The sequence below is a fragment of the Heterodontus francisci genome, chromosome 40 (assembly GCF_036365525.1).
Source record: "Heterodontus francisci isolate sHetFra1 chromosome 40, sHetFra1.hap1, whole genome shotgun sequence".
NCBI lineage: Eukaryota > Metazoa > Chordata > Chondrichthyes > Heterodontiformes > Heterodontidae > Heterodontus > Heterodontus francisci.
Window position 1 is genome coordinate 8976362 of NC_090410.1, and position 13601 is coordinate 8989962.

Sequence of the window (13601 nt, forward strand, 5' to 3'; positions counted from 1 at the left end):
CACCCCACCTCATCCAATATCGGAAGCCCCTTGCCAGCCTTTAAAATGGGCCTACTGTAAGCACTCTGAACTCAGAGTCAGAAGGTTGTAGGGTTCAAGGCCCAGTTCAGAGGCTTGACTACAGAATCCAGGCTGACACTCCCAGTGCAGGACTGAGGGACAAGACGTTAAACTGAGGCCCCAGCTGCTCTCTCAGGTGGACGTAAAAGGTCCCATGACGCTCTTTTTGAAGGAGTGCAAGGGAGTCCTGGCCAATGTTTATCCCTCAAACAATATCATTGAAACAGATTATCTGGTCATTATCTCATTGCTGTTTGTCGGTGCTTGCTGTTAACTATTTGATGGCCACATTTCCTACATGACAACAGCGCCTACACTTCAAAAGTACTTCATCCTAAAGCACTTTGGGATGTCATGAAAGGTGCTATATAAATGCAAATCTTTCTTGTCTCTGTATGCAAGGGAGGGTCAAAATGTGAGGCAATATTGTGAGGCCAATTTGCACACAGCAAGCTCCCACAATGTGATATTGACCAGTTAATCTGTGTGTGTTTGCTAACAGAAAGGGAGATGTAAAGGGGGAGAGAGAGAGAGAGAAAGAGAGGTTCCTATTCGACCTAGCGCATTGTTCATCAAATGTCATGTCAATTAATCTGCAAACTGGCTCTCTCTGTCTGGCCTGTGATTGACTTGTGGATCATGAAGGATTTCCAGTTTCAAACACTGGAGTGCCACTTCAATCGAAGGTCCCAGCGCCTTCGGGATGTGCGAGCTGCTATATAAATGCCAGATTTTTTTCCACCTTAACGATTTTTCCGCAGCAAAACAGAAAGTGCCCCTAGTGGCCGCTACTCGATGCAGCAGCAGCTGCTGCAGACCAGGGCGACCCAGGTTCGATTCCTGCTCTGTTTTGAGGCAGCTGATCCCAAACAAGGGTCTCACATAAATACACGGGCAACACCAAAGGACCCATAAAAACCAACCTGTACAAATCCATACAAACATAGCCGGCTGTGTTAAATGCACACAGTGCTTGCAGGAAGGTGAAATTAGGATGTGACACAATTACTGGGACGATTTCCATTGTAAGTGCGGAGATAAACAGCTCCAGTGGTAGAAGTTGGCAGGAAGGGGTGGCACAGTGGTGCAGTGGTTAGCACCGAAGCCTCACAGCTCCAGCGACCCGGGTTCGGTTCTGGGTACTGCCTGTGCGGAGTTTGCAAGTTCTCCCTGTGACCGCGTGGGTTTTCGCCGGGTGCTCCGGTTTCCTCCCACAGCCAAATACTTGCAGGTTGATAGGTAAATTGGCCATTATAAATTGCCCCTAGTGTAGATAGGAGAATGGTAGGGAATAAGGGATTAATGTAGGATTAGTGTAAATGGGTGATTGTTGGTTGGCACAGACTCAGTGGGCCGAAGGGCTTGTTTCAGTGCTGTATTTCTCTATGAATGTAACTTCTATAATAGATTATAGAGTGGTGTAGGCAAAGAGGGAAACAGGTGCATGAAAAGATAAAGGAATTGTGCATTTCTATGGCACCTTTCATGATCTCCCAGAGCACTTTACAATTCATTTAGTACTTTTTTGAAGTGTAGTCGCTGTTGTAATGTGGGAAATGCAGCAGTGCTTTAGGATGAAGTACTTTTGAAGTGTAGGCACTGTTGTCATGTAGGAAATGTGGCCATCAAATAGTTAACAGCAAGATCCCACAGAGAGCAATGTGCTAGTGAGCAGATAATCTGACTTAGTGATGCTGTTTGAGGGATAATTATTGGCCGGAGAAGTGCCCTGCTCGTCTTCGGAAGAGTGCCGTGGGATCTTTTACGTGCACCTGAGAGGGCAGATGGGGCCTCTCCTTAACATCTATAGGAACCAGTAACTATTGGGCAATAACTTATGTTCATAAAAGGACAAAGAGAGAGGTTAGGAGACATTATTTCATGGAGAGCCAGAAACAGAGGTGGGGGCAGAATCCGGAATCTCCTATTAAAAAAAAAGTTGATAAATATTTATAAAAGGACATTTTTTTAAAAAGGCGCAGGGAAAGGGAAGGGGAGTGGGATTAATTGGGTAGCTCTTTCAGAGAGCCAGCACAGGCACAATGGGTCGAATGGTCTTCCTTTACAATTCTATAGCCTGGGACTTCCACCCGGAGCAGGTCTGTGGAAATGCCCAGCCTTTGATTGTTTATTTATAGAGGTCAATCTGTCGCAATGGCGCAGTGAGTGTCATACACAAGTGTTCATCGATTACTCATTACTAAATCCTCCCCCAACATTCCAAGAGAGGTTAATGTCTCAGGAAAGCACCCTGTAATATAGTTTTTTTCTCTCACCCTTCAGTTTGAATATAAATTGCCCTGTAACTTGCTGGGAGTATGAGCTGATAATGGGGCAGTGAGGGCGTCAGGGACTTTGTCAAAGGATAGCACAAAGAGTCCATCTCTTTAACCAATGAGATTTAAGGATAAAGAATCAGAGAAGCAATAGAGAAGGAAATCGAGCAAATTAGAGTCAAATCAAGCGTAGATGTTCCCCTCCAAGTCACACACCATCCTGACTTGGAACTATATCGCCGTTCTTTCACTGTCACTGGGTCAAAATCCTGGAACTCCCTTCCTAACGGCACTGTTGGTGTACCAACACCCCAAGGACTGCAGCGGTTCAAGAAGGCAGCTCACCACCACCTTCTCAAGGGCAATTAGGGATGGGCAATAAATGCTGGCCTGGCCAGCGATGCCCACATCCCATATTTATATAAAAAAAATAGAAATAAAGAGAAAGAAAGATTGGAGCAAGAGAGAGAAAAAAGCCAGAAAGGAAAAGTAAGAAAAACAATCTTAATTTTAAAAACCTCGACCAACAATTTACTACCTGCGGCAAGGAGGCTCCACAATTTGAATTGTTCCTTTTCTGGGCTGGAGCATCAATCTCACCTTTAAAAGGGTCCTTGTGCCATTAAGTACCAAGCCCTAATTTTCTGCGGCAAGTTGAACTTACGGCGTAAATGTGGCAATTTCATGAAAGTCACGGGAGGTTGAGGACGAGCTGCCATTTCCGTGAGGCTAACAGGGAAGCAAATTGTCCAGAGATATGTGCCAATTCACAGCGTATGGCATCTCTCCCGCTGGCCACAAGCTACGAGACAATTTGTGCATTAACAACGGCCATCAAACCCGCTGTTATTTCCTCTGCAAATTGTGCCCCAATTACTCTGGAGGCCCTTAAATTCCTCACCACAACAGACGCCTGTCTGGCTCCTTTTAAAGGTATCCCAACACTGAATTGACTTGATTCTCTGTGAGACTGTTCTAATGACTTGTTATCCTATTGTTTTTCCCTATTTATGGAAATTCTCCCATCCCGGCAAAGGAATATTTTGGAACAACTTGCAGAACAGATCATCACTTTCCTGAGTTTGCTCTCCTCTTGCTCTGGGACTCTGAGCTGGGCCATATAGTGCATTATTTGAGCTAGCCCTTAAATCTATCCTCTCCTCGCTGCCCACTTTATTGAGGCTAACAGCTTTGAACGTGGTTAATACACAAACGTGTGTGTGAATTGGGAGAGGGGAGCAGAGGAGTGGATGTGGGGGTTGCGGGGGGTGGGGTTTGGTGAAATAGCCAGGAGGCTAATGCCACGGAGACCAGTGCTGACAGTTCATGCCTGTGTGGAATTTGTAAGTTCTCCCTGTGACCGCGTGGGTTTCCGCCGGGTGCTCCGGTTTCCTCCCACAGCCAAAGACTTGCAGGTTGATAGGTAAATTGGCCGTTGTAAATTGCCCCTAGTGTAGGTAGGTGGTAGGAGAATTGAGGGGAGGTGGGGATGTGGTAGGGAATATGGGATTAATGTAGGATTAGTATAAATGGTCGGCACAGACTCGGTGGGCCGAAGGGCCTGTTTCAGTGCTGTATCTCTAAATATAAAAATATAAAAAAATAAATATAAAATGAACCCTTTAAATGGTTCATCGTCAGGGCTTATAGCCTGAGAGGTTACCCCTAACCCCACCCTGGCATCACTGGCTTCTACCACACCATTAGGGGTACTATAGTGAACATCAGTATCCCATAATCAGCGAGAGTCAAGAAAGAAAGCATCCCTGCCCTCTTCAGTTTCGAATTTGTCAAAGACCTGTGGCATCTTACTACTTTCAAGGCGCTATACAAATGCAAGCTGTTTTTGTGGCCCTCAATCACTAGCAAGTGCAAGTGTCGGCTGGGCAGATAGGACCTCCTCCCATAACTCAGTGTTTCTCAGACAAAGGACGGGCGTCTTACAAATATAAACAAATCCCAGTGACGCAGTTTATTATCGGCACTCATACACTTTGGAACCATTTAGGAGGTAACCCTCGTCAGTCAATTGCACTCAGGAGATTCCCTGGAGCTGGAAAACGAAGAAACTTCCTGTAACATCTTGCTCATCTTAATTATGGGCCAATAGGGGATTGCCTGTGTTACAAGCTCAATGAATGAATGAATGAGACACTTGTATTTATATAGCGCCTTTCCCAACCTCAGAATATCCCAAAGCGCATTACAGCCAATGAAGTACTTTTGTAGGATAATTACTCATTCGTACCTCATCCATGCCTTTTCATCTCCAGACTTGACCATCCCAACGCACTCTTGGCTGGTCTCCCATATTCCACCTTTCATAAACTCTGCTGCGCATGTCTTAACTCGCACTAAGTCCCGTTCATCCATCACTCCTGTGCTCGCTCCCGGTCAAGCAACATCTTAACTTTAAGATTCTTATCCTTGGTTTCAAATCCCTCCGTGGCCTCACTTCCTCCCTATCTCCGTAATCTCCTGCAGCTCCACAACCCTCCGAGATCTCAGTGTTCATCTAATTAATCGCTCCACCATTGGCGGCCGTGCCTTTTGCAGCCTGGGCCCTAAGCTCGGGAATCCCCTCCCTAAACCTCTCCGCCTCACTTTCTTCCTTTAACATGCTCCTTGCAACCTCTCTGTTGGGTAAGCTTTCAGCCATCTTCTCTATTATCACTTAATGTGGCTTGGTGTCTAATTTTGCTTATAACTCTCCTTGGGATGTTTGTTACATTAAAGGTTCTATATAAATATATAAGTTGCTATTGCTGTAATGTATGAAATACCAATTTGCGCACAGCAAGCTCCCACAAACAGCAAATACGATGATGTTTTCTTTTTAAAGTGACGTTGGTTGAGAGACAAATATTGGCCAGGACACTAGGGATAACTCCCCTGTTCTTCTTTGGAATAGTGCCGTGGGATATTTTACATCCACCTGGGAGAGCTTGTTTTAACATCTCATCTGAAAGATGGCATCTCTGGCAGTGCAGCACTCCCTCACTACTTGACTGGGAGTGTCAGGCTAGATTGTGTGCTCCAGTCTCTGGAGTGGGACTTGAACCCATGACTGTCTGAGGCAAAACATGAGCACAGTCACTCTCACCACCCAAGCACAACAAACTGCCCTTTGACCTTCTTCCACAAGTTTACAAGTTGCCCTCTGTCCCTCATCTATGGTCCAGTTGTGTCACATGGTATTCCCTGGCCAGGGGCCCACAAGGACCAGGCCAATGCCTCGCTCACTTCCTCCCCGGTCCCAGACAGACACAGTCACAACACCAAGGCAGCTGGGTCACAGAATATTGGGAAGGATTGGCCGAGTTGGAAAGAAACCTGGCTGAAATGCCAAATCTGCGTGCCAATCTAGCACAGGATGTTGTCAGCTGAATAAATAAGTTCCCACAGAAAGAGGAAGCTGTGTATTTCTGATTGGTTCGGTGGTGATGGTTGGGGAGGGGGAGGGGGGAGTGCCATTGGGGGTCGGGGGAGGGTTTAGCTATTTTTAGAGGCTGTGAATAAGATCAGCACGTGAGCTACATACAGGCAACCCACAACAGATGTGAACTGACAAATTTCAGCGAGATGAGAGCACAGCGAGATCAAATTGAAGATTGTCGTTTTAGGGACCTCAGCTCAATTTCAGCCCAGACAAACCACCATACTAATTGGCACAATTTGTTCATCTTTCTCTGCCAGGTCATAAGAATGGCGAGTGCTGGAGAGGGAAGTGTTAGCGCAGGAGGAGGTGCTCTGTTTAAATTAGAATGAAGGTAAATCGACTGGACAGTGTCGAGGGGGATTTATTCAGTATCTAACCTGTGCTGTACCAGTCCCTGGGAGTGTTTGATGTCCACACCAAGAGAAAAAGTATTTTCAATGTTTATCTTAAAGGCAACAACCTGCATATTCTCGGCACCTGCGTCTGACCTCGTGGATAAATAACGAGGCAGTGTCCAGGGTACGACATTTAAAATAGGTCCATTTAGAGAAGCTCTGATTTCTTGTCAAAATGTGCCTGACAGCACATAATATGTTGCCTTAAGTTCTGGTGCCTATTTAGTGTTAATTCTTCCGTCTCCTCTCCCTCCTTGAACCTGGCTTGCCAACCCTCCAAGAGTAGCCTGGAGTCTCCACAAATTAAAGATTAATGTCCCAGACACGGCTGCGAGCAAAACCCCGGGAGAAGAAAAAATCCGAAGGGGGTGTTCAACAAAATCATGGGCTTTGTTTTCATTTTGTTTGAACACTTGTATTAGTTTATATTGGAGATGGTGGGGAAAGGGGTTGAAAAGGTGGTAGCTGCAGATTCAATAGTCATTTTCAAATGGGGATTAGACATCTACTTGAAGGAAAGTAAGTTGCAGGGTTGTAGGGAAAGAGCAGAGGTCTAATGGGTTTGCTCTTCTAAAGTGCTGGCACAGGCACGATGGGCCGAATGGCCTTCTTCTGTGCTGTCTGATCCTGTGATTCTATGACATGGAATTAAAAAAGTGTCTACAGCACAGAAACAGGCCAACTCGTCTATGCTCGTGCTTATACTCCACATGAGCCTCCTCTAATCCCTCTTTCCCCAGCCCTGGCAGTGGTGACTCTGTGGGTAGTGCCCTCCTCTCTGAGTCAGAGGTTCTGGGTTTAAGTCCCGCTGCAGGACTTGGGCGCAAAAATCAAGGCTGATGCTCCCAGTGCAGTACTGAGGGAGTGCTACACTGGCGGAGGTGCTGTCATTCACATGAAGTTAATCCATTGCCCCTACCTATCCTTTCAGGTGGATGGAAAATTTGGATGGGGGAAGAGGGTGGAAAAAGCTTCAAAGCTTTGCTTTGTTCCTGCAATGAAATGGGGATGTGGGCGTCGCTGGCCAGGCCAACGTTTATTGCCTTTCCCTAATTGCCCTTGAGAAGGTGGTGGTGAGCTGCCTTCTTGAACCACTGCAGTGAATGTGGGGTAGGTACACCCACAGTGCTGTTGGGAAGGGAGTTCCAGGATTTTGACCCAGTGACATTAAAAAGTGACGTGGGAAGGAGGGGGTTAATACTTCCCTGCGACTGATGAAACTCAGAAGGTCTTTGAGTAAAGCTTACTGGACGCCCCAAGCTTCTTTTAAACCACTTCCTGTTTCTCAGAGTCTATTGAAACAAGTTGACAGTATTCTTTCAAGCACTCTACAACAGGTTGGACACGGAGCTTTCCGTCTCTGGCTCTTAGCACAGAGAGAGAGATTGAAAGTAAACGGGCGTGTGAGAGAGAAAGAAAGTAGAAGGAAGAAAAGAGGAGAGAACGAATATGGCACCTGTTCAATGAACACAAAAGTTTGGAGAGCTAGTGAATGTTTTTTTAAAACAAAAACTCGGGTTATCCTAGCAGTTAAAGCCTAAATTGAGTCAGAATTAGATGGAGACTGGACTAGCAAAAAAATTACCTAGATGAGAAATATCAACCTTGATTCAGGGGCTGAGAACAATTTTGCAATAGAGACAATCTGCAAATATTTGACTGAGCTGTAATTTTATGCTAAATTGAACTGTTTGATTCTGCAACGCTATTAGCTAACACAGACGGTCAGTGCTGGAAGCACCAGCTCTCCGGAGGAGACTGAATGCCAGAACATCAGGAACTCAAGAGATGGGAATGATTGGGAATTTCTTCTGGAATCAGATCGGAACAATTACAGCTCGACTGGGACACGCCACTGGATCCGACCGCAAAGTCTGCTTTTAAGGTCTTTTATTCTTTTTGATGTAACGGGGTTGCTCAGAAAGGAAGAGGGGAGAAATTAATTCTGTTGCAGGGACTTGTTGGGGGTAATGTTTCTCTCCCACATATATATATATATATATAACCTGTCGATTGAGTACCAGCCTGTGTGGGACAGGGTGTGCCTTCAGTCAGCTAGGTGCCAGGTTTCTGAATTCTCTTCATCTTCTTCGTTCCCCTTTAAAGCTTTTGGTCAGCTCTCCTCTATCTCTGGAACTCTCTAACCCAAAGGGTTGTGGATGCTCAGTGGGTGAATCTATTAGAGGGAAAAGGGGAGCATCGTGATAATGTTACTTTGTTTGCTGCGTAGCCTGGGCATGGTTTTAGGAGGTGCAAACTTGCCTAGCATCTGCAACCCCCTTCCACCTCTCCTCCCCCCCCACCCAACCTCATAGACTGGTGTCCACAGGAAGGACAGAAGTCTATACGTCTGGGGACTTCTCGGTTGTCGGTGCTAACTTGAGGGGAAACACCAACTGCCTAATGTTACAGCACCAGGGTCTTAGATGGAAGGGGAGCGTTGTGGTATTGTTACAGGACTAGCAAGCCAGCAGTCTAGGCTTAATGCTAGACTGAGTTAAAATCCACGTGTGGGAGCTGGGAAATTTTAATTTAATTAAATAAATCGGGAATTTAAAAAAACTAGTAGCCGGAGTGGTGATCATGATTGTTGTAAAAACCCATCTGGTTCACTGATGTCCGTTAGGGAAGGAAATCTGCCGTCCTTACCTGGTCTGGCCTACATGTGATTCCAGACGCACAGCAATGTGTTTGACTCCTACCTCCCCTCTGAAATGGCCGAGCAAAGCTCTCAGTTGGATCAAACCCCTAAAGAAACGTTGAATAAGAATACCTACTCCTCATGGACCGCAGCGGCTCAAGAAGGCGGCTCACCACCACCTTCTCAAGGGCAATTAGGGATGGGCAATAAATGCTGGCCTGGCCAGTGACGCCCACATCCCGTGAATGAATTAAGAAAAAATATTGAAGACTGCAATCAATAGATGTTTGGGACACTAAGGAAATCAAAGGATATGGGAATTGGGAGGCAAAGTGGAGTTGAGGTTGCAGATCAGTTTTTATGTTCTCCATCTTTGTCGATATTTTTCCTCTCTGAAAGGCTGTGAGACCTTTTTTTTTTCAACGTTAATGGTGCTATATAAACTGTTATTGACAAAGTCTCTTAAGAAGGCACTGAGAAAAGTCTTGGTTACAGCGAGATTTTCATATTGACAGACTTTACATTGTTTATGTTTTGGGAAGTCGGAGGTGGGGAAGCTCCGCCGTTGAGACGAAAGCAGTTGTTAGATAAGTTTACGTGGGCTGTTGACTTGTTAGCACACACACTGTGAAAAGATTGCCAGGGCAGTTGGCACACGGCAGATGACTCTTTAGACCATTTCCACCAACAGCAAACAGCCTGTGGTGCCCAGCTTGCCATTAGGAGACATTGAGGCAGGCATCAGGCATAATAGCCACCAACCACTGACCCCAAATTAGGAATTGGTAGATGGACAAAAGACCAAGGCCCATTTAGTTCGCCTTCTTGGCAGTTGCCTCGATAATAGAGTTGTTGACCAATCATGAGACAGGAACATAAAATTCAGCCCCTCGAGCCTGTTGCCCCCTTCAACAAGATCATGACTGATCTACGACCTATCTCATTATTGCCTTTGCCTCGTATCTCTTATTACCTTTGGTTAATGAAAATATATTAATCTGCTCCCACCGTCTCCCTGGGGAGCCTGTTTCATAGATTGACCACTAGCTCACTGCAATATTGGCCTCAATGTTAACAGGAGGGTGTGAAGGGTGCGAACGAGCCCCGTAGCCAGGCGACAAACTGCGTAAACGCAGAGACGGATTTTAGTGGCGAGAGGCCATGGCCAGGGACCCAGGGGGCCAGTGTTGGGGGGGGGAGTGGTGGGTGTGGGGTGTCGGTCAGCAGAAGAAGGACTGAAGGAAATCGGAGATTCCAGCGAGATCTGGCATGGGTGGGGGGGATGGGGTGGGTTAAAATCAGGGCCATTGTTTGATTTTGAATTGACCTGCCATTATGGCTCTGGTTTGACTATTCAACCTTGGCTCAGGGGGTACAACTCTCACCTCTCCACTTGAACACTGTGGGTTCAAGACCCATTTCAGAGACTTGAGCTTCATTGGCTCTAAAGTGCTTTGGGATGTCCTGAGGTTGTGAAAGGGGCTATAGAAATGCAAGTTTTTTTTCTGGTCTGGACAAGGTGATGCAGCATTGCAGGGTTTACATTATCCAATCACTTCTCTTCCCTTCACTATAGCCTGGGAACAGCCTCTGGCAGGGCAGTAATGTCACTGAGCTAGTAATCCAGAGGCCTAGGCTTATGTCCCGGAGACATAAGTTCAGATCTCACCATGGTACTTGGTGGAATTTAAATTCAATTAATTAATAGGAGAGGGGGAAAAATCTGGAACTGAAAGCTAGTCTCAGTAATGGTGCCATGAAACTATCATTGACGGTTGTTAAAATCCATCTGGTTCACTAATACCCTTTGGGGAAGGAAATCTGCCATCCTTACCTGGTCTGGCCTACATGTGACTCCAGACCCTCAGCAATGTGGTTGACTCTTAACTGCTGTCTGAAATGGCCTAGCAAGCCGCTCAATTTTCAAGGGCAGTTAGGGATGGGCAACAAATGCTGGCCTTGCCAGTGACACCCACATCCCATGCAAGCATTAAGAAGAAACCTAAGACCCAGGCAGAACAACAGAAGTCTGACTGGAAGCGAATTACTATAATAAAAAGAACTGGGTGACCTGTCCTCTTATCAGAATGCTAGTTGCTTTCCCAGATATAGATTGCAGAGTGGCAATGTTTATAATGTGTATATATATACACTGGATAAATAACAGCAATCACTAGCCACATAGGGACACTCACTAACTCTAATAAGACAGATGCAGAACAGCACTGTTTAATGAAGGCTCGTGCATTGGAGGAGAAATAATGCAATACAGTTATAAACAAAATGCTGCTTAGTCTTGTTTTTCTCTTTGGCACCATCGGCCAAGGAAGAATGTTGTCCGGGACAACAGGAGAACGCCCCTGTTCTTCTTCGATCAGTGCATCCACAGGTCAACGGGGCCTCGGTTTATTGTCTTATCGCAAGGACGGGACTTGCAGCAAATGCAGCGCGCCCTCACCTGAAGGGTCAGCCTGGATCGTGTGCTCGAGTCCCCGAAGTGAGGCTCAAACCCCACAACCTTTTGACCCATAGGCGAGAGCGTGGCCAACGGAGCCCCAGCTGATGCCCAAACCTTGGTGGAACGTGAGAGAGAAATGACTGTATGTGTGGGCAATTGATACTTAACCACAACTACACTGACTATGGCACGTAAGAATAGAAGAAATAGGAGCAGGAGTAGGTCATTCTGGCCCTCGAGCCTCTCTGCCATTCAATAAGATCACGGTTGATCTACCTCGACTCCACTTTGCCGCCCAGTTCCCATATTTCTTGGTTCCTTTAGCATTCAAAAATCTATCGATCTCAGTCTTGAATATACTCAACGACTGAGCATCCACTGCTCTCTGGGGTAGAGGATATAAAGCCCATTCTACTCAATCTCGTCTCAAAGGGCAACCCTCTCATCCCAGCAATCAATCTGTTGCTTGGCTATGGTGCGGTGACTGAAAGATTCCCATTGTGAAAAATGTTTATGAAGCAGGAGGGATTAAAAGCAAAGCCTAATATAATCCTCCACATCCACACCAACTCTTGCGAATTGCCATGGTGTGGGTAACTTGTACAAGGGGAAGGAGAGCCCTCCAACCATGGACACTTTGAAAGATGTCTGAGTTCCACAGATCTGATTGCATTAAGTTAGACTCTTTTTACACTACTTTTGTTGGCATTGACACTAAAATATCAACTGTAAGGAATTAAATCCTACATACAAATTGTTTGTTCATCTGGCATGGTGCAGTCCTGTCATTGTTGAGTTAAATCTTATTAAACTGTTCTGCTCAAAAAAAAAGGGGAGAAAAAAAACAACTTGTTAACCAGACAACTCTCCCAGGACCTGATTTCATGAGGACGTCTTTCCCCGACGTGCTGCCTTGTTTAGATCAGGTCACTTTGAAGTGAGGGATTGACTTGTAATCTTTTTTTTTGGACTAATTCTCTTGTATTTGAGAAATGCAGTGGCTGAGGGCAGCTTAAAGGGAAGAATTTTTGGCAAAACGCTGCCTGCTGTGTGCGCTTCGGTGCAGGGAGCCTTTTTATTCAGGAAGGGCCACATATGTAAACTTTAAATCCCTGTTCTCGTTAATTTCCATCTATCTCAAGTTGCCGACAATAACAGAACCTTGGGGGTAATTAAATTCGAATTTGCACAAGGTCGGAAGGAGTGATAGCATGTTGACAGTCCAATTTACATCTCTTCCGACGTTTATTTCCATTGAAGAGTCAATTCCTTCAGGCTGCCAATCCACTATTGCACGTTTTACACTACAACGCAAAGTTGAAATTACCCTTCCCCCACTCCACACTTTGTTGCTCTTATACAGGTTTTATTCACCAAATGACACAATAGCGCAAAGAGCAACCTTTCCCAAACTTCCAGGGAGACGAGATGGAAACCGGGCTGAGATTTAAGAGTCAGTTTGCCAGGGGTTGGGGGTTAGGGAATGGAAAAAAAAAGAAAGACTTGCATTTATATAGCGCTTTCCACTTCCACAGCATGTGAAGTACGTTTCAAGAGTAGTTGCCATTGTTATGTAGGAAATGCAGCAGGAAATTTGTGCACAGCAAGCTGCCACAGATAGCAATGTGGCACTGAACAGATAACCTGCTCTAGCGATGTTGATTGAAGGAAAAATATTAGCCAGAATATCGAGGAGAACTCCCCTGGTCTTCTTCAAAACAGTGGTTATGGGACCTTTGATGCCCACCTAAGAGGGCAGACAGAGCCTCAGTTTAACGTGTCACCTTTAACGCTCCCTCAGTACTGCGTTGGTGTGTCAGCCTCGACCTTTGCACTCAAATCTCTGGAGTGGGGCTTGAACACATAACCTTTGGACTCAGAGGCAAAAAGCACGATGCACTGAGCCACATCTGACCCTCAGTTACAGGCTAAAGACTGAACCCCTTTGTGGCCTGGTTCTACATAGAGTATGTGGCAATCTGCGTTGAACCCTAATTTTGACACCAGGAGTGGTGTGGTTAGCACCCAGTTCACCCACTGTTTTAAGTACAACACCAACATCAACCAATTGGGCTGAATGGCCTGTTATAATGCTATAAAATTATACCTAAAATGAGACCCACGCTATTTTAACTCACACAACCTCATTGAAATCCTGCTGGTCGGTTTTCCTGCCAGTTCCCGACAGAATGTGGTGTAAGGTTGCCTGGCTGTAGGCATATTCCTGGAGGATTATTCCCCCAGATCCAAATATCCCCACCCAGTCAAAGAGCCCTTTTTCTCCCATCTCCAATATTTTTGCGACAAATACGTGCAAGTGTTCAAAGAAAAG

The 13601-nt window shown here is 45.8% G+C and overlaps 1 protein-coding gene across 3 annotated transcripts in view; it reads left to right on the top strand.

The window, feature by feature from the left end:
* LOC137353049 (G-protein coupled receptor 4-like) overlaps positions 1-13601 on the top strand; it is a 149559-nt gene that overhangs the window by 83939 nt on the left and 52019 nt on the right. The window contains exons 2-3 of one of the 3 annotated variants that reach the window (XM_068018987.1): positions 6033-6106; positions 7883-8055. The gene's annotated coding sequence lies outside the window, so the exon portion shown is untranslated. Of the gene's footprint in view, positions 1-6032; positions 6107-7429; positions 8056-13601 lie in introns of those variants that run through there. The other 2 variants (XM_068018988.1, XM_068018986.1) reach the window with 2 other exon arrangements.